At 43.5% G+C, this 18,667-nt stretch overlaps 1 long non-coding RNA gene across 1 annotated transcript; it reads right to left on the bottom strand.

Annotated features, from left to right (window-relative positions):
- Nucleotides 1–528: 528 nt before the first annotated feature.
- On the bottom strand, nucleotides 529–9,365 carry LOC127051743 (uncharacterized). Its single transcript, XR_007774586.1, has 3 exons — nucleotides 9,051–9,365; nucleotides 2,084–2,241; nucleotides 529–865 (listed from the first exon to the last, which is right to left on the bottom strand). It is a non-coding gene; the product is annotated as an uncharacterized LOC127051743 (long non-coding RNA).
- Nucleotides 9,366–18,667: the final 9,302 nt, after the last annotated feature.

Here is an 18,667-nt window from a genome sequence, read left to right on the forward strand (position 1 = left end):
CTGTATGTCCTTTGAGTAACAGACCCCATCTGACTGGGCTGTAAGATGCCATGTCCATGCTGGATAAATAGAAACTAATACGACTACTTTTTAGTGCTATTGTCTTATGATCTGCTTGTCACCAATCGGTGGTGTTCCCTTCAGGCCTCTTACCCACGTAGGCTGAGACAGGCCTTCCCCAGTGGTGAACTCAGCTGGAAACACACAGTGTCCGGAGAATAGCAGCTTAGTACTTTGATGTTTGAAAATTGCAGCCTAGCAACCACTTATGGTCAGCAACCCTATATCAATCACCTCATTTCCAGTTCTCGAAATTATGTGCTAATAAGGGATGAGCTGCTGGCTGCTTCTCTCTGAGCCCCCCTGCACACACACACAAACACACACAGGCGCACACACTCTGATTCCTCTGGTTTGTGCACACAAAGCACAGAACACACCACTTAATTTACACTGTTGTGCATTTAATCAAGTCCTGCTCTCACAGGAGCGGCATATGCAAATTAGCTTAGTCAGCCAGCTGAGCTTTCTAAGCAGCAATGGCTATTAAGGATCTAGCAACAGGGCATTTGCCAAACTGGATCTCACCGTTGGTGTCTCAAGTCCAGTATCCACCAGTGCTGGATGGGTCAGAGGAAGGTGTCAAGGGGAGGGCTACTCATCCAATTGTGCAATGCTGCATTGCAGATTAGGGGCTGACACTTTTCTTCCTGACTCCAATAGTGATCAGCTGATGCCCAGAACCACGCTATTTGGTTACAGCCTGCTTTCGTGAGCATACACCTGGCAGGACGAATGGGAAGCTTGCTGGCTTTACTGTTCTTATTCTGCCTGCCTTCCTAGCCCCTTTCAACAGCATTGAAAACTGAGGAAGGGGGAAAAGAGCAGTTCTGAGAAACCTCAGCAAGCAATGCAAACCCACAATTCCCCCACCCCCCATCTCCTCCCACAAATTGTTTGCATAGAGAGAAAACATCCAAAACATCCAGCACGGAGTATCCAGGGAAATGTCCTGATATTATCATGCATCCCAAGCTCTCTCACATTTAGTAGATCATGTGGGAATTTGCATTCAGGCAATGAAAGCTGAAATAGCAACCGAAAACGTTGTCAGCCTAATATATAAGGTGATTTGCATAATTTCTTATTTGCATGGGGCCCCTATTTAATTTTTTTCCCCTTGAGTGATCAAATAGCCTTACTTCCCCATAAACCACATGTGAAGTTTAGAGGATTAACCTGCCTGCTGGAAATGCTAACGCTGTATACGAATGCTACCTTGGGACTGCAATCTCAGGATCCCTGCAATCGTGGGATGTTTCAGTGTTTTCCACTCACTGCATCCTAGACTTATATCATCAGTGCTCCCAGCATCGTGAGGGTGAGACAGCACACAGTCTGTGTGACCCCCACCCATTCAGTGTGGCATTCTGTTCCCCTATAGTGGTGGCTCAGCTGAGGTTGATGAGACTCTTCCAGTGTTAGCTGGGTCTTTTAGCTTAGGGAGGAAAGACTCGTGTTTAGATCGGGGGCTCAGGTTCAATACCGTCTATCTACAACCCACCCAGGGGCATGCTGTTACATCTACTGGAGAGAAGCAGTGGTGGCCAGTTTGTCAGAGGGTCTACTTATCTCCTAGATAGAGAAACGTGGGATTTAAAGTTGTATCCGAAAGGAAATAAATATTGTAGTTATTGGGCAGGGGAGAGCTTCCCTGGACGACTGGCTATTCTTAAGGCTAGAAAATATTGAACAGCTGTATAGCAAAACTATTGCTAGCCCTGTTAATTATTCACATGGTCAAGTCACATCAACGCTCTGTGCCTCAGTTTCCCCATCCCCAAGATGGGGATAACAGGACTAACCTATCATGTGAGGAGGGGGAAGCAAGGCGCATTGTGAGGCTTCATTACTGTTGCCCTGTAAAATGCTTTGAGCTGAGATCCTGAGCTAAAGGGCGTTAAGGGAAGGGCACAGCAGTACTGTAGAATTTGCCATCTCCATCTGTTTCTGTCACCTAATCCATTTACCAATCAATAGCATGTGAATCAATAAAACATTCAGCCTGAAGTTTATTGCTCACCAGAGGGAGAGGAGGGGAACACTTCTCAGAGACACTTGTGGTTTATTGCTCACACTTCAGTAATGCGCAGGGTGCGTCCCCACTAGCTACCCCATCAATTAGAACCTCGTCAGCACCGCCTAGCTGAAAGGGTCTCATGGATTTTCCATTTGTGTTGCCTGAGTGACAAAGATGAAATGTGAATTAATATTTAATACAGGCTTCTCCATCCCTACCATTCGGCAGGGCAGCCTGCGTTTCTTCCACAGGCAGGAAAGGCTGCATTGATCTGATGCTAAAAATAGGAACTCCAACATGGGGAGACAACAGCCATCAATTCCCAGAGCAATGCAGGAGAAGGGCTTTTGTATTTGTTTTCTGGCAGGAATCCAGTGTTTTTTCTTGTGAAAGGGGCTCTTTAATGTATCCCTAAAGAGGAACCGTGCTATTTTTAGCACCAAGTATATTTAATTTCTGATTGCCTTGATCTGTTATAGGGACTGACAACTTGTCCTGAGTTTCTGAAAATATTCCAAAGGGCAAGGCAAGGGATGGATCCAATGCAGCTTTAGATTTGCCACTAAGCCAGTTGTCAGAATGAAAATGAATTTTACTCAGCAATAGTAAAAACTCTAAAGCCAAATAGCCCAGAACTTGGGGAAATCCAAACCCGGATTAGGGACTGGAATTTTCGCAGCTGGCCATTATTTCTCGAGAAGCCTGAACCAAAACCTTAGATCCTGTAAAAATCCATGAGGTCCTAACATTATCCTCCTTCAAATCTCTCCTTAAATCCAGCCTATTCTGGGATGCATGTAAAGCTCTCAACAATGGCTGGGCAGCTGGCATGCAGTGGCTGCTGCTAATTACACAAGTTACAATTGTCTGACTGTTACCTTGGGCTCTCCCCGTCTGTTATATCCACCTGTTGTCACTCATCTTACAGTAAGATTGCAAGCTCTTTGGGAGCAAGGGCCATCTTTTCATTATATGCATGCTCAGTGTCTAGCACAATGGTGCCCTGATCTGTGATCAGGGCCCCTACACACTACAATTATGCAAATAATTACCAATAAAGCCAAACATCCCTGCTTTGGAGGGCATTCAAAATCCAGTCAAAGGGCTGAACTTTGCAGCTCAGACTCATTTCTAATAAAAAGTAAATACAGTAAAAGTACATGAGAGGTAGCCTCTCATTTCTCTGTTGGAAACTATTGCAGGTGAAGGATCATGCCTGCAAATGCCTCTGCAGAGCTCTCCCTCTGACTATAATCCACTGCCTGGCAGCAGCATTGCCAGGACTGTCTAAAGACAGAGGAAGTCTGGGCACTTGTCTCTGAGAGGTTAGATTCGAAACTAGACAGACAATGTAGCTCTGACATAAAATACATCAAATCATCAGATGTTCCTTTTTCATTTTTTAAAAATTAATACCATTTGAGTGGATTATTGGGGAGAGGCTCTGTGGAAAAAGCTGTGCTCAAAGGAGAGATAGAAATTGCGTAAGCACTTTTAAAAGTTAATACAGGTTATGCCTGGCTACAGAGGCAGGAATCCAAGAGTGACAAGATAATCCAACTTTTGCATAAAACCCAAACAATCCACATGCTTTGCCTTATCTAAGCATCTCTTTGGGCAGAGCTCTGGGCTGGGTAAGAGCAGAGGCTCTCTCAGCCCACAGAACACCCCATAAACACAAAATATCTTAATCGCACCACAAAGGGACTGCGATGTTGATGGCAAACTGCCATTGTGGTTTGGTGGCATTTTGTACTGGCATAAATGATTCTACAGGGCGCGAGGCAGGCCCTGTTAGTTCACAGTTGGCTAAAGAGAGTGTTTCTCGTCATGCTGTGTAAAGATAAAGGGGGCCTTTGACCTTTCATTGTCTCTCCAGAAGTGGGGGAATCTGCTTGTAAAGCGGCCCTACAAGTTTTCTGTCTCTGTGATATGCCACCTGGGCCTTTGCAGCAGCATTAATGCGAAAACTGAGGTTGACGAGTCCCCACAAACTGGCACGCAGAAGCAGAAAGCACCTCTCAAATCTCAAAGCAAGGTCATCTGATAAGGGCTTAAAGAGTCACTCTGCAAATTGTTCCCTCAGATTAACGCAAAGAAGATTTTAAGCTTTTTCCTCCCCTCCTTGGCTGTGTTTTTCCTTTTGTTTTGCAAAGTGCCCATACGGGGGTTTTGTGGTAATCTGCTTTTCTAGTCTAGGAGGGAATCAAATATGAAAAAAAAAAAGTGAATCATTTTTGTCTAAAAGTCAAGTCAGAGCAATGACACAGAAGGAGGGATTGCCCAGTTGAGGCCAGAATGGAGCACCTTGTCAAAGCTGCATGCCAGAAGGAAGTGTGGTTACAGCAAATGACTGGAAGTCAGGGCTCTTGGATTGTGGGACTGACTTTGTGTATGAACTTGGGCAAGTCACTTCCCTTCTCTGTGCCTCAGTTTACCCCTTGGTTAAGTGAGGATGATAATACTAGCCCACTGGTTTGAGGTGTAATTGAACAGTGTCTGCGCTGTGCTTTGAGCTCTGTAGATGGAAGTGCAGAGGACACAGAATCGTAGAAGTGTAGGACAGGAAGGGACCTCAGTAGGTCACCTAGTCCAGTTTTCTGCACTCAGGGCAGGACTAAGTAATGACATGGTTGTAGTCTGGTGGGCCTAACCACTAGCTGGGGGGAAAACAGCCAGCCACATGCCCAAACCCAACTCTGGTTTTGCCATCCACACAAATGCAAAATAGATGGAGAAGAGACAGTCGTGACCTGAGCTGATACTGCAGGGTCCACTCCTCCCCCAAGCAGCTCTGGGCCACAGGGAAGGGTTTGTCTCACCTGCCCACCTTGTGAACCTGGGTTCTCAGTTCTCTCTTCCAGCTGGGAATCACAGTCAATCATTAGCTGGTGCTTAGCTGGATCTGCTGATTCCCAACTCCTGTCTGCTGCCAGGCTTCTCACTAGGCCAGGGCTTGCTGATTCCTGGAAGCACATGCCCTGCTACCAGGGTCTTTTCTATTCTATAGTTCTGATAACAGATTCATCACCATAGGATCCAAGCACCTTCCAGCTGTTCATTAAGCAAAGTGGCTAATGGCTGTCACATTTGTTCTCTCATCCTCTGCCCGCGGCCAGTCAGACATATAATTGAGCATTTACATGTACAGCTGGTCAGGCACAGGACAGGGACTAAGAGACTAGAGGTTCAGTTCCTGGATCTGCCACTTGCTGTATGACCTTGCTCAAGTCACAGTGCCTCTGTGCCTCAGTTTCCCCTTCCACCCTTTGCCTGCCTTGTCTGTCTACACTGGAAGCTCTTTGAGGCTGCCTTTTGTTACGTGTTTGTAGAACAAAGGGGCTGTGATCCTATTTGGGGCATCTAGGTGCTACTAGAGTATAAATTATAAGCCTTCCCCTCTCCCCAATGATTCATCCATATGAACGACACCCATTATCTTGGAAATATTTTAGCTCTGATTTAGTCCAAAATTGAGGCAAAACCAGACTGGACTCAATTCTCCTCTCTCACTGGGTATGTGGGAGCAAAATCCAGCTTAGGTCGTCTCTGTGTCAGGGATATAGTCTCTCCTTAATGTGCACCTGGGAGCCCGAATATAACAACTACAAGAGACTCGGTCTGTAGTATGGGCCTCTCTCATGCAGCTCAGCAATATAGCAGGTAGAAGAGGTTCTCCTATGGCTAATGGAAATAACATTTGGTGTCTTAGTGGAAATCTAAGAAGGTGTTTTTGCAATAGTTCTGTTTCTCCAGCTGTGATAGCTACAGAGAGACTTAGAAAGTAAGAGCTGAAGGATTTTCCATTTCCATTGATTTAACTAAAAGAAGAAAAATTCCTCCTAATAAATTTTATACTGTGTCTTTAGAACACAGAGACAGAACCTTGCTCTGTGCAGAATGAAAATGCATTTGTCCTGAATTTGCTGAGAGAGTTATTCTTGGGTCTTTCCTCAGCAGAGCTGTGACAGCTCGCAAACAGCCATGGCTTTGACAACTGAAAAAGTTTCTGAAAGGGATGGGAGGAAAACAGGCCAAACCCCAAATTCTGAGGGAGTGGATTGTTCATAAGCTTTGACATATTAATCAGAGTAGGGAAATTAAAAGCAAAAGGGCAAAACTGAGACAATAATGTGGATGTTGTATGTTGGGCTCTTTGGCGAACTGATTATGAAAGTCACTCTGCAGCTTTGCCCCCACTCTGGGGACTCATGTTAACTCCTCTCTTGCTGCCCAACATTCCAGTGAGAACTCCCCTGCTGTGCTGCTCTAACCTTGCACTGGCGCCCATAGAAGAACTGCAGGACTAGTGAAAAGGTTAGTGATAGGGTTCTACTCACATGAATGCACTCTGTTTCCAGATGATTTTGCAGCATGACTATGTGGGATTATCAGCAGTGTGATATTCACTGTCAATAAATCAGACACAGGGCAGCAGGTGGACTGATGTCTGAATGGGCCTTGATTGACTGAGTAGTTGAGTGGGGATTTTAAACATAGTCAAAAGGATGTGTGGCCCTTAGATGTGATCATCTACAGGCTTGAGAGAGACCGTTCGTCTGTCATAACACGCACTCAGGCTTTGCTCACATGCTGGTGAGTAAGAAGAGATATGGATTCATTGCACAGTCTGTGGAAGAATTGCCTCAGTAAAATCTGTTTGGATTGAATGGTACTGCTTGAGTCGCTGCTTCCAACCACTGGTGTCCGGTGAGGGAGTACTGCCCTACAAAGGAACTTCACAGGTTGAGATGAGGAAGCCATGCTAGTACCCAAACGAGGTACCAAGTGAAAACCCCTCTGTAAGAGTGTGATTGGGATGATGTAGCCAATTACTCTTTGAACCTGTTTTTTGAAAGCAACTTTAACACTTGGCAATTGAGATAAATGCTTACATCCATGGTAGCTGATACAAACATCCTCTAGTTATTTAACTTGGAATAGTTGGCAGAGAAAACTAGACAAATTCATACTAGAAACAGGGCAAACATTTTAACAATGAGGGTAATTAACCAATGGAAAATCTGCTGTAGAGATGGGGGGATTTCTCCATCGCTTCTCTATTGGATATCTTTCTAAAGGATGTGCTTTGTTCATACAGAAGTTCTGGGCTCGATGCAGGAACCACTCCGTGAAATCCTATTGCCTCTGTCATGGAGGAGGTCAGAGTAGGTCACAATGGTGTCTTCTGGAATTCAAATCTGTGAACTAATTCCTGTTTTTTGGCTTATTTATTTCTATTCTTGAGAGAAGAACTAGGATTTCAAAACAGAGACACGGTGCGTTGACTACTTTTCTGCAAAGATTTTATCTGTTCATGCCTATAGGGAGAAGAACAAAGTTCTGTAAAAGAACTATGGATCTTTCATTTTGGAGACTATTGATAAGTATTATAATTCTTTAGCTGCCAACACCAGTAACTCCTAAACCCATTGGGCATACTTTCTGCCAAGCATTATCTTAAATGGAGACAGCATTAGAAAACTGCTTCAAAAGCAGGGACTAAATTCGCTTTACAGCTCGTATTGATCTGGGTTACAATTGAATTGACTGCATGTGCTTAACTTTGCTTTACTTGTGAAATATGGTAACAGCACATACTTTCTCATAACTCAGTGTCTGGACTGGGATGTGAATTCAGATCTGACAACTAAACAAATAAAGAAGGGACTGGCTATAGCTCAGTTCCTATCCTATGGGAATCAATAGGGTTCATTAGGTTTATGAGACAATCATGTCTTCTGCTACCCTGGCCCAGAATCTCTGAGTAATGGCTTGCCAATGCCAAGTAATTATAAAGGTGTCTTACAAGTGAAGCAGAAACAAGCAAGTAACCTGATTTAGAGCAGTTTAATGAGGATGAATTTCTTTGAGTGCTGCACGTTTCCTAAATAGCCCAAATGTGCTAGCTCTAAACTTTATAGGAATAAACCTGTGCTTTATTAGGTACCCTCATTTTCCTGCTGTGTCATCTGGGGAGTGTTTTCCTTTTAGGCTCCATGATATATTAGGCATATTTCCCCTATTCTCTATTATGATTGACTCCTCCTTTTGCTAAATCTTCTTTTCAGCTTCTTTGTAGTTTCTTGGTGCTGTTGTCTATCTATCTACACAGCACCCATCTCCAGAGTATCTGAGCACCTCACTAACTTTAATGCATTTATCCTCACCCCTACCTCCGAGGTAGGGCAGTGCAATTATTCCCATTGTACAGATGGGAAACTGAGGCCCGGAGAGGCTACGTCACTTTCCCAAAGTCACACAGAGAGTCTGTGGCAGAGTCCTGAATCCAGGATATTGGACCCAGGTCTCCTACAGCTCAGGCTAGCACTCTAACCATCCTTCCTCTGTCATGATTCTTATTGTCCAACGTTTCTGTGACTGCCATGATGTGTGTCTAAAAAGACAGCAATGTGTATGATTCTGGCATTGATGGATTTGCTCAGTATTTGCAACCTTATGCATAGACTCTGAGTAGAAGTCAGGACTGCAGGACATCAGTCAGTATCTCTTCACTTTCACCATTGATGCAAGGGAATCGGCTCTGTGCCTCCAATCCTGGACCCAGTACTGAAGCTGGCTGGTAAAATATACCCTTTTGATTGGAGATAAGGTGAATTGCAATGAGGCAAAACATTTGTTTCAGTAAGGGAGCTGGATAAACCAAACACGGACTTGGTTTGAAAAACTAATTTCCGTGGTAGTGCTGGGAGTTTGGAAGTAAAGCAGGATGCTTCTGGTGCATAACTTAATAATAAAGAATGTTAGTAATAAAATTAATTAACATTAATGGAAGATAATATCAGAGTCAGCTCAAAAACTCAGGAATTCTGTGGTCTTAGGCATGTGGCTAAACAACACCTCTCTCTCATTTGCATGCCTTTACCCAGAATGCTCTTCCAGCTCATGTTTATCTGACAGCAGGGCTGGGTTCTGAGCTCTAGGGACACACAGGAAAGTTTGTGGGTACCTTGATCTTCTTTGTCTGTGCTTTGCAAGGCAGCTCTGCAGCAGGCTCAGTCTTGTGTTCACCCTCCACAGCTTTATCAAACAACAGAACGAAGAAGCCATGCAATTAAGAACATAGTAATAGATGAAAGAGGAAAACAATCCAGCTGGCTCTTAATTTACTCCATATTCCTATTTCGATCTGACACTCTCACAGGCTTCATATTTATTACTTAAAATAGCACCTACTGTTGATTTATTTTGGTATTTTGAAAAACTACAGAAAGGGCACCTGAGTTGAAACATCTCTTAGTGAGTGCCCACCACAATCATTATATCTAGCTCTGCTTTTCTGCAACATTATTGGCTGCTGGCTTAAAACTCTCTAATTATATATTACTGAGGGTGTTTTCTTCTCTCCTTATTATCTCCTGTCTGCAGCCTGTGTCATCGCTTCAAACCATCTGCTTTTGCATATATCTCTGTTCTTAGCAACACAGCGACTCTTGGAATCTCGTGGTTTTTGATGGACGATTAATCACCCCTTTTTGTCTTTTCTTCTGAATATTATTGCCCTTTAAAAAATGGAGCAAAAAGAGAATCTCTGTTTTTCTCATGTTGTTCCAGGTCTCATAAGGGAACTGCATTGTTCAGGGAAATGCTGAGACCTTGCTTACGCTGGGTTTTAACCACCTGTATAGCAGTTCCAGTGCAAAACCCTGCTGCAGACAAGATTCATACTGGTGCAGGTTTCCGACTCCAATGGGGCTTTAGGACATACACTGGCAGATAACTGATTCAGACTGGAGTAGGCTGCACCAGTAAAAGTTGGATGCAGCAGCTACACTAGCGGCTAAAATCCCACTGTAGACAGGGCCTCAGTTGCAACTCAGAAATCAAACCATCTCCTTGTATTTACAGTACAATGTTCCTTTCTTGCAAGGTGCAGATAAATAGCAGTTAATCTGGCTAATGTGCAGGAGAAGTTAGCCTCACTGGGACTAGCCACCTGGAATATTGTCCAATTTTGCCCCCACTTTGTCCCAGCATGTAGATACTAAGTAATTAGGTGACTTCAATCCATGATATTATGTGAACTATTAAAACAAATCATGCTGCACTGCTTTAGTTGCCTAAAAAAGAATACACCCTTGGAATATTCCAATGAGGCAACGTAACTTTATTTCTCTTCTTTAAGTGCCTAATTAAAAGCCCAGGGATGTGTTCTCCATGCTTGCTTACTGTAATTTATCTAGAATCTAGAAGGAGAAAGCTATATTAAAGGCTTTGGGGTAATTGAAACAAAAGCAGTGGGTTTTATTTCTTTTCTTTCTATAAAATTCTAAGAAACTCACCTGGGAACTGGATGAGGGAACTTGTAAATATTAGATGACTTTATCCATGCAATAAAGACAGGTGCTTGCTGCATGAAGCAGGTGCACCTGGACCAGAGCTATACGTAACTCAGGGCACTGGGGATGAAATTCACCTCCATACGGAGGGCTGGCACAAAGCCAAAGCATTGCTTTGTCCTTCTTAAGTCCTATGGTTAGCTGGAGGTAAGTGACGCAAAGCCCTGATGCTGGTTCTCTGCAGAGGGGTGAATTTCACTCATCACATCAACATTTTCTGTAACCTTGAGCAGAACATCTAGGAAAGTTGCCACTGAAGCCGAAATTTGAGTGAAAGATTGGGCAGAAAGATGCATGGATTCTCCTTGCCCATTTTCCAATCAGTCCTAGATCTGGGGCAAGTGGATGTGCCCCCTTTGAGCATCAGAAGTGGAGGTTCGTTCAAACCCGAGTTCAATAACAGAGCCACAGGCAAATCCACAAAGTATTTCAATATAAATCTGTTAATTGGTCCCAGGTTGGTTAAGATGAGAGCTTTTTTCTATTCTGTTCTAGTTCATTCCATCCCAGGTCTTATACCACATCCATCACTGTGGTATCTGGGTGCCTTCCATTAAGGGCATTAAGTGATTGACTAATGTCTGTCATGTCTGATTCTCTCCTCTCTCCTCTTTTGAAATACCTGCTCTGAGTTTTGAGTTTGTGATGAAATTCTGAATCAGGAGAGCTGCATGCAGGATCACAGATGACTGTGAAATTTTTGCACAGCCCTGATGCTGACATTTCACTGATTTCAAGAGACTTCAACAACAGGGGTGGATAGCATGAGTTAAAGGTTAACACTAATGGGGGTTAATATGTGCACTCAGCTGAATTCCCTCAGACTGAAAGGTCTGGACATTGCATCTCTGATTGGGGAACAGACAGCATTTTCATGCACAATGTAGCTTTGAAACCAGATTCCCCACCACTGAGCTCCTTGTAGTGTCAGCGAAGTTCTCACATTGCAAAAGGAAGGGAAGAAACCATGACATTCTGTTTAAAAGATGATACATTCTGGAACAGTGATCTTTTAGCTCTCTGTGTGATCTCTGGGACTCTTTGAGGTGACACCTCAGCAAGGTGTGTGTGGGGGGAGAAGTTAATGATTTCTCAGCAGGTCACAGAACCTTGAGTTGAGAGGTGGGGAATGGAGAAAGGACCCTTCAATCAGCCTCAGGCAGAGCACCTTTTGGAAGCTGCACTTGAGGAAGGTTACACCAGGCAGGTGACCTTGGGGGAACTAGTGTCTCTTAGAGAGAGAGGAGGCCGTGTAGAGGCTAGGACAATACTGTATTATGCTACGGGGAGGTGCCCAGAGCTATAACTCTGAGATGGGATGGGAGAGAAGAAGACAGCACATGCAGGAGATGGCATATGTTTTATGGAAATGAATAGCACACTCACACCTGGCAAATGTTACCTAGAGCCCTGGTACCAGCTGCTAAGAAATCAGTGTTTCCCCCAAGGCAGAGTGCTGAAAGCTGCTATTGCTGAGGGTCTGCCAGTCTCCACGGTTAACAGCTAGAAGGACCGAGAAGGAACAAGGACTCCTGGTCTACAGAGGAGCATGGCCATGCACTTCACCCTAAAATGCGGTTCCAGATTATCACACTAGCCAAGAAATGCCAGTACCGGATGAGCTCTCACCTCAGGCCCATCACAGTAGTATCAATCTGAGTGCTCAGAGCAGATCCTGTGTCTGAGAAAATGGCATTCCTTGTCCACTGCAGAGGAAACAGGTCTCTCTTTGGTCTCCTCATTGCCACCAATTTTGCTGATGTCTCTCACATCCTCTGGCAATAACCCCAGAGGCAAAGGGTCCTTGTTTGACTAGCAGCTACTTCTGTCTAGTCATGCCTCAGATCCTGGGGAAACCTGAGCACACATGTTCTGAAGACCTTCAGAAGTGATTTGGGAGCTCAGTAATGCTACGAGTTTTGCATTCTCTCACAGGAGAAAAGACTTCAGCTACCTAGGTCCTCTTCCACTGCAACACAGTTTCTCTAACCTCTCCCAATTCCCCTCCAAGACCTGCAAAAACCCACCTTTGCAGCAAGTCTGGAGGACTGGCTCCTCTCTCTTTGCTCCAATACCTTGAATTCTCATGTTTACTCTAAATGTTTAATTTCTGCATGAACCCAGCTCCTTGCTTAATGGACAAGGTCAACTCTTTTACATCTCCTCGGAGCAAAGTGGCTCATTTAGCTTGTAATAATGTTTGATCAGCAGTGTACGTTTTTGCAAACTCTGGCAAATCCTGCTGCTGTAGACAGTTCTGATGTAATCTGAAGGGTTGGATGGGAGAAACAATGTAAATGTAATATTAACCTTGACCATCCATGTTAGCACAGATTAAGCCATTACTTGGTATAAGAGCATCTGCTGTATACCCAAAAAAACGGTTCTGAGCTGAGAATTTCTCTCTCTTTTGGAGCAAAGATTGCTACCTTGGGATGGTTTTTTCTGAAGCAGGAAATTCTCCTATCTCCACAGCATATAGTAGCCAGTCATTTTTTCATGACTTTCCCTTCCCCAGCTGCCTGCGCTTTCCCCTTACATTGTTGCTTGGCACAAATTCCACTATCTCTCCTAACCACCTGTCCCGTAGTTAGAAAAGATATCCAACTCCTGCCAAGGCCGATAACTGCAACTATTCTGTGGATTACTACCTTGGCAGGGTTTAAATGCTTGCTGCAGACATAAGCCCTGTCATGGTTGCTTTTATTTATTGTTGTATAAATGTATTTCCAAATAAAACAGAAAATGAACAAATGAACTGGATGACAGAGCTATAAAACCATGGCTGCTCATTCATTTGAAGAAAAGCCTGCCTCAACTAATTAACCTGTGCAAGACTTGTGCTGTTCATAAACAAGCCATGAATTAACATTGTATTTTTCAGCTGCCAGCATATGTCCCCTAAATGTTTACTGGACAGCAAAAAAAGAAATTGTTTCCCTATGCTGAGTTAGGAGTTATGACAAAAACAAGAGGCTGTCACTGAAATCAGAGTGCAGTATTAGAACAAGCTTTCCCTCCCTTGTGCTGCCCTGCTGGTGAGGTTTCCTTGCTCTGAACACACTGAGGGTGTTGGGATCTGTGTGTGTGAAAGGAATGAGCTGCCGTCTGCCTGACATTGTAGTAGGATTAGAGGAGAAAGCATCAGGGCACAGTTCTGCTCTGCTCCAAATCCCCTGGTGTATTCAGTGTAACACTGGATTACCCTGTGTAACAATGCAAATGCTAAAGATTTGCTTCACTTCAACTGCTGTAAAAATGGAGTTTTTATAGGAATAGGTGAAAGCCAGGGCAGTATTTAGGGGCGAAGAGATTGTTAATGGCACTCAGACCATTTGCAAGACTTGCTAGTAGCCTAAAAGAAAAATAAATCATCGGAAAGGTTGGCAGATAACCCCGGAGCATGCACAGTATGTGAGAAACAAGGACCCCCAGGCATCCAGAATATACAACCGTGCACTTGCTTTCATTTAAGCCAAGCCTTAGGCATTTTCTGATCACATACAAGATAATGAGAGTCTTGAAGAAAAATAGGGAGGGGACAGAAACACAAATCAAGAAGTAACATTTTTGAAGGAGAAATTATAAATTGCAATTTAATCACATAATCACTTTGACACTCTCAAGCAAGCTAATTTCTTCCCTTGCCTCATTTCACCTACTTGGCAAGATGAAACTTAATGAATAATATCTTATGAATATTTAATTTTCCGATCAATTTGAATTTTCTCTCGCATACCTACCTCCTGCATGAATAAATCAGTTCTCCCTCTAACCCACACACACATCAGCAAAACTGACTTTTTATGGAGGTTAGGGGCAAGGAATGCATTTCTCTACAAGGCAATCCACGCGAGAGGCGAAACATGACAAACTGGAAATTCAATATTTATATAAAAAATTGGCAGCTGCAGCAGAATATTGAGCTCCCGCTTATGGAAGGCCTATAATGAGGCACAGAGGTGGTCATGAGGAGGCTAACAGAGGCCTTACGTGAGCCCTTTGCCCATGGTTTATTCAACAAAACAAATAATCTTGATGCAGAATCTGAGATCTGTAAGATCGGCCGAAATCCTGGACATCACGACACACTTACCTTGCTGACAGAGCTCAGCAAAATGATGGTTGTTACTAGTAATTACAGTGGCTCCTGGGAGTGCTACTCAAGAATCAGGACCCCATTTGGCCAGGCACAGCATAGACAAGCAACTAAGAACAGTATCTTCCCCAGAGAGCTCATGGTCCAGGGGTCAGAGGAGATGAGACAGAACAGACAAAGGGGTGGAGGTCTGTGGGAGGAGGCGGCCAGAAAATGAACAGTTTAGCACAACGAATAGGCATCTCAGTGCCGGATGTGTTAGTGTCAGAGACTCCTTTAGGTCCTCATGTTCCAAATTGTTGCAGTTTTGCAGCAATTTGAAAAGCATGGCAGCTGGTCCTGCTTGCATGTGACATAGAGACGGCTCCGTCTTGTGTGCGCACCTGTCCGTACATGAGAAACAAGGACCTGCTGGCCACACACATCCAGAACATGCAACCGTGTACTTGCTTTCACTTGAAACAAGCCTTAGGCATTTTCTGACCACATACAACATAATGAGAGCTAAAATCCTGGGGCTCGTCCCAGACAGATGCAATAGTAGGGACAAGGCAGTAGTGAGTGACAGACTGGGGCTGATGCTGGCTGACTCTGACCTCAGGGGGAGAGGAGTAGAATGCCTTCTCCCACTGTAGCCAATGCTCTTGATTTTATCACAGGCCTCGTGATATTTGGAATATTTCTTATACCCCAGCTCCCGAAGTCCCATAAATAGGTAAGAATCTCAGCTTTCCTTTAAAATAAAAAGTAAATCCTCATGGTTGCAGAGAAAAGCTTAAAGCCCACGTGCATCCTAAATGCACATAAACCAGAATTAAAAGAACCCCACATGAATTATTTTTAACACATTGCATACATTTTAAAGTTCATCTCAAGATTTTGTGGTCCCAGATTGATCCTTCAGCTGCTCTGTGTAAAACTCCATTGGCCTTAGCCACGTCCAGAGCCAGTAATGTCAATTTGAAAGATGAAATTCTGATGAAACACCTGGGCAGTTTTAACTTGTGCTTCATGCTTCCTTTGAGTCTATTTGAGTCAAGGTCTCAACTGACCTGAAATTGGATGTATGACTCAGCATTAGCTAAACAATATCACACTGTTTACCAGAAACATAACAGTAAAAACCTCTCAGAACTGTACCCCCAAATCCATTTTAACTTTGCAGACATGATAACTCAATGGATTTTTGAGGGCTTGCAAGATCATTCAGGTTCACTGATTAACGTTAACGGTTTTAAGCAACTGTCTGTGGAACTGGATTGTTTTGATAAGGATTCAGAGTGTAAGGGCAGGGTAGTAGCAATCTTCCTATTAATGATTATTGACTGGCAGCATTTTAGTATGCTGAAGAACTCTGCTTCCAAATCAACTGCATGAGGCACAGTTGAGGAGAGTGGGCTTAAGGGATTTGGATTTGCCATAATATTGCAGCTTCCATGGTCTACCATGGCCATTTCCCACATGAAGATGAGTCTTGCCCAAGCTTGAACTCCCTTCAGGAATGCGCCCAATGCTCCAGAACATGGATGTGTGTCTAAGAAAGATTAATTCCTAGAGATATCAGAGCTCTAGCTTTAATTCTTATTTCTGTTCCTCTCCACTGCTTGGCTTTGGCTGCACAGAGAAGCACCTACCACTATGCAAAATGGCAAGACAAGTCCATGTCTGACTTGGCCTGAAATGGAAAGAATTTGAACACTGGCTGGAAAGCCTGTACTGAAGGCTGGGTCTCATGCTGGTCTTCTGACCAGTGGTGAATGCTACCCAAGCTTCCTACCTTTGAATTTCACAGGAATTTGAAATAGGCAGCTAAGGAACTAGACATTTGAAGCATACATTAGACTATGGCTGCAAACCCTATGCACGTGCATAGAGCCTACACTGACATATAAAGTTCTGTTTATGCATCTGTTAAGCATTAGGTCTGCAGAATGTTTACATTTCAAGAACAAACAGTCAGGGAGTTAACTTGCCCTGTTTAATCATGTGCTTACAAACACTTTGCACCATGGAAACAACAGGGTTTGGGTCTTCCTTTTGGCCAGATGGTCTTTATGGTTAGGATACTCTCCAACTCTCAAGGCCTTCTCCCAAGCTAAAAGCACTCTACGACATACCAGCCGATAGCTAGAATTAGAACCACATCAAGAAATGAAAGTGGTTTATGAAACACAATTAATGGCTATTGTTAGATGCTGTAATGCTACAAGTTTACAATTTCATCAAAGCAGTTTAGAAATATCAGTCAGTCTTACGGTCCCCAATATGAGATATTACTATCTCCATTTTACAAATGGGGAAAGAGGCAGTGACAGATCTGGGAGCAGATCATAAAAACCTGGCTACTAATCCCCTATGTTAACTGAATAATACTTGCTCCCACTTAGCTAGCATGGTAAAAATACAGTACATGATGGTGAGCTTTTGTGTTTCAATAATAAATATAATTTTTCCATCACTTTGCCTGGTCATTTAATCCATTTCTGTCTGACATTAAAGCATCAGATAAATCAACTAAGTTAATATTGGTTTGATACTGGATGGTAATTTCTTTGACTATACACAACATATGCAAGAATCTATGCATACAGCCTTGGTTAGTATCCAGTTACAGTGTAATGTGCTACCCGTTGTGGGGATGTGAAATATTATGCATGTGTAATCCAATAATCCGTTGGTTTTGGATTCATTCCTGCTTTTGCTGAGTGCAGCTGAGGTTGTATTATAGAGAGCACTGCTTCGAGAAAATCCTGTCAAGGTGGTTTAGGATTGTAACTTTTCTCTCAAAGTTTGCTAAGTAAAAGTGGCATGCAAGGAAAGACCTGAGAAGTCATGGCAGTCCCTTTCACTTGAACCTATTTACAGACAATAATACACTACACCAGACTGAACCAATTGCATGAAATGTACTAAACAGGATAAGAACTCAAAGCCCCTGCTAAAGAGTGACAAAGAAAACTTGTGAACAGCAGAGGATTCAGTCACGTAGCTATGTATAGAACACATTTCTCTATCAAACAGCTACAGACTAGTCTTAAGGAAACTGCAAGGGACAAAACAGAGAGATTCTGCAAGTAGAGGTTATGTGAGATGTGTCAATAGTGCCCAAGCACTTTCCAAAAAGTTGAGATTGTTCCACCCACCTGCCTGCAAATGGGAATGGGCACTTTATTGACATGAATCCCACTTCCTCAACATGGCCCCAATCCTTCATCGGCTAGCATGGCCCGCTAACATGGAGATGCAGAATCCCAAGGAGTCAATGGGGTCCTGACGCAGGACCGCAGCCTGTTTCTGGTTAGTCATGTTATACAAACCAGCTCTGAAGCAAACGTGCTGGGGGGAAACGTGGCCCATTTTGCTCAGCCCAGCACACTGAAAAGTTCAAGAGAATCTAATACAGAATCATGCCCCTGCTGCAGAATCCCATAGGCTGGTTTTGAAAGTCTGCAGAAAAGTTATCACTTGCTATTTAATTCTAAGGAACTTTTCTTTTGATGGCCATTCTCAGAGGCATACACAATTGCACCCTCCCTCCCCTCACTTCCTATTCCCTTCTTTCTTGGCTGGTGCTAGCACATCTATGTTTTGTAGACTGGCTGCCAATTCCTGCTTGGTTTGGGCTGGCTACTTGCCATTTGCCTTTCCAGTCTGATCATCTTGTTCAAAGATCTCAGCTCATTGGCTATTCTCTTTCTTTTACAGCTTTTATTTATTTTTCACTCAGCCTTTAAAACCTTCCCTTTCTTTTTCTCCTTGGGCCCTTTGCCTCATGTCCCCATGCTTTCTCCTCCCTTTAACCCCATTTGTAGGACATTCAGGGTGAGGGAGTCTGCTAGCTGCTCACCTGGGGCCTAATCCAAAATCCCATTGAAGTCATTGGAGCCTCTGACTCAGGTTCTCAATGTCTGACTGAATATTGATTGATCTCTTTTTTTAAACATTGTGTGCTACAAAAAAATCCATATGGTGCTGCATAGATCACAGAAACAGAATCATAGCAGAGGCCAGGCTAAGAAGCCAATATGCTAACCCGTGGGTGGTCCCTGGCTGAGATGAAACAGAAAAAAGGGTTCCTTCATTTTCCTGTCTGCCTGAGTTATAAAAAAACCCTTCATTAAAAGGGTT

Source organism: Gopherus flavomarginatus, chromosome 5 (genome assembly GCF_025201925.1).
Source record: "Gopherus flavomarginatus isolate rGopFla2 chromosome 5, rGopFla2.mat.asm, whole genome shotgun sequence".
Classification (NCBI taxonomy): domain Eukaryota; kingdom Metazoa; phylum Chordata; order Testudines; family Testudinidae; genus Gopherus; species Gopherus flavomarginatus.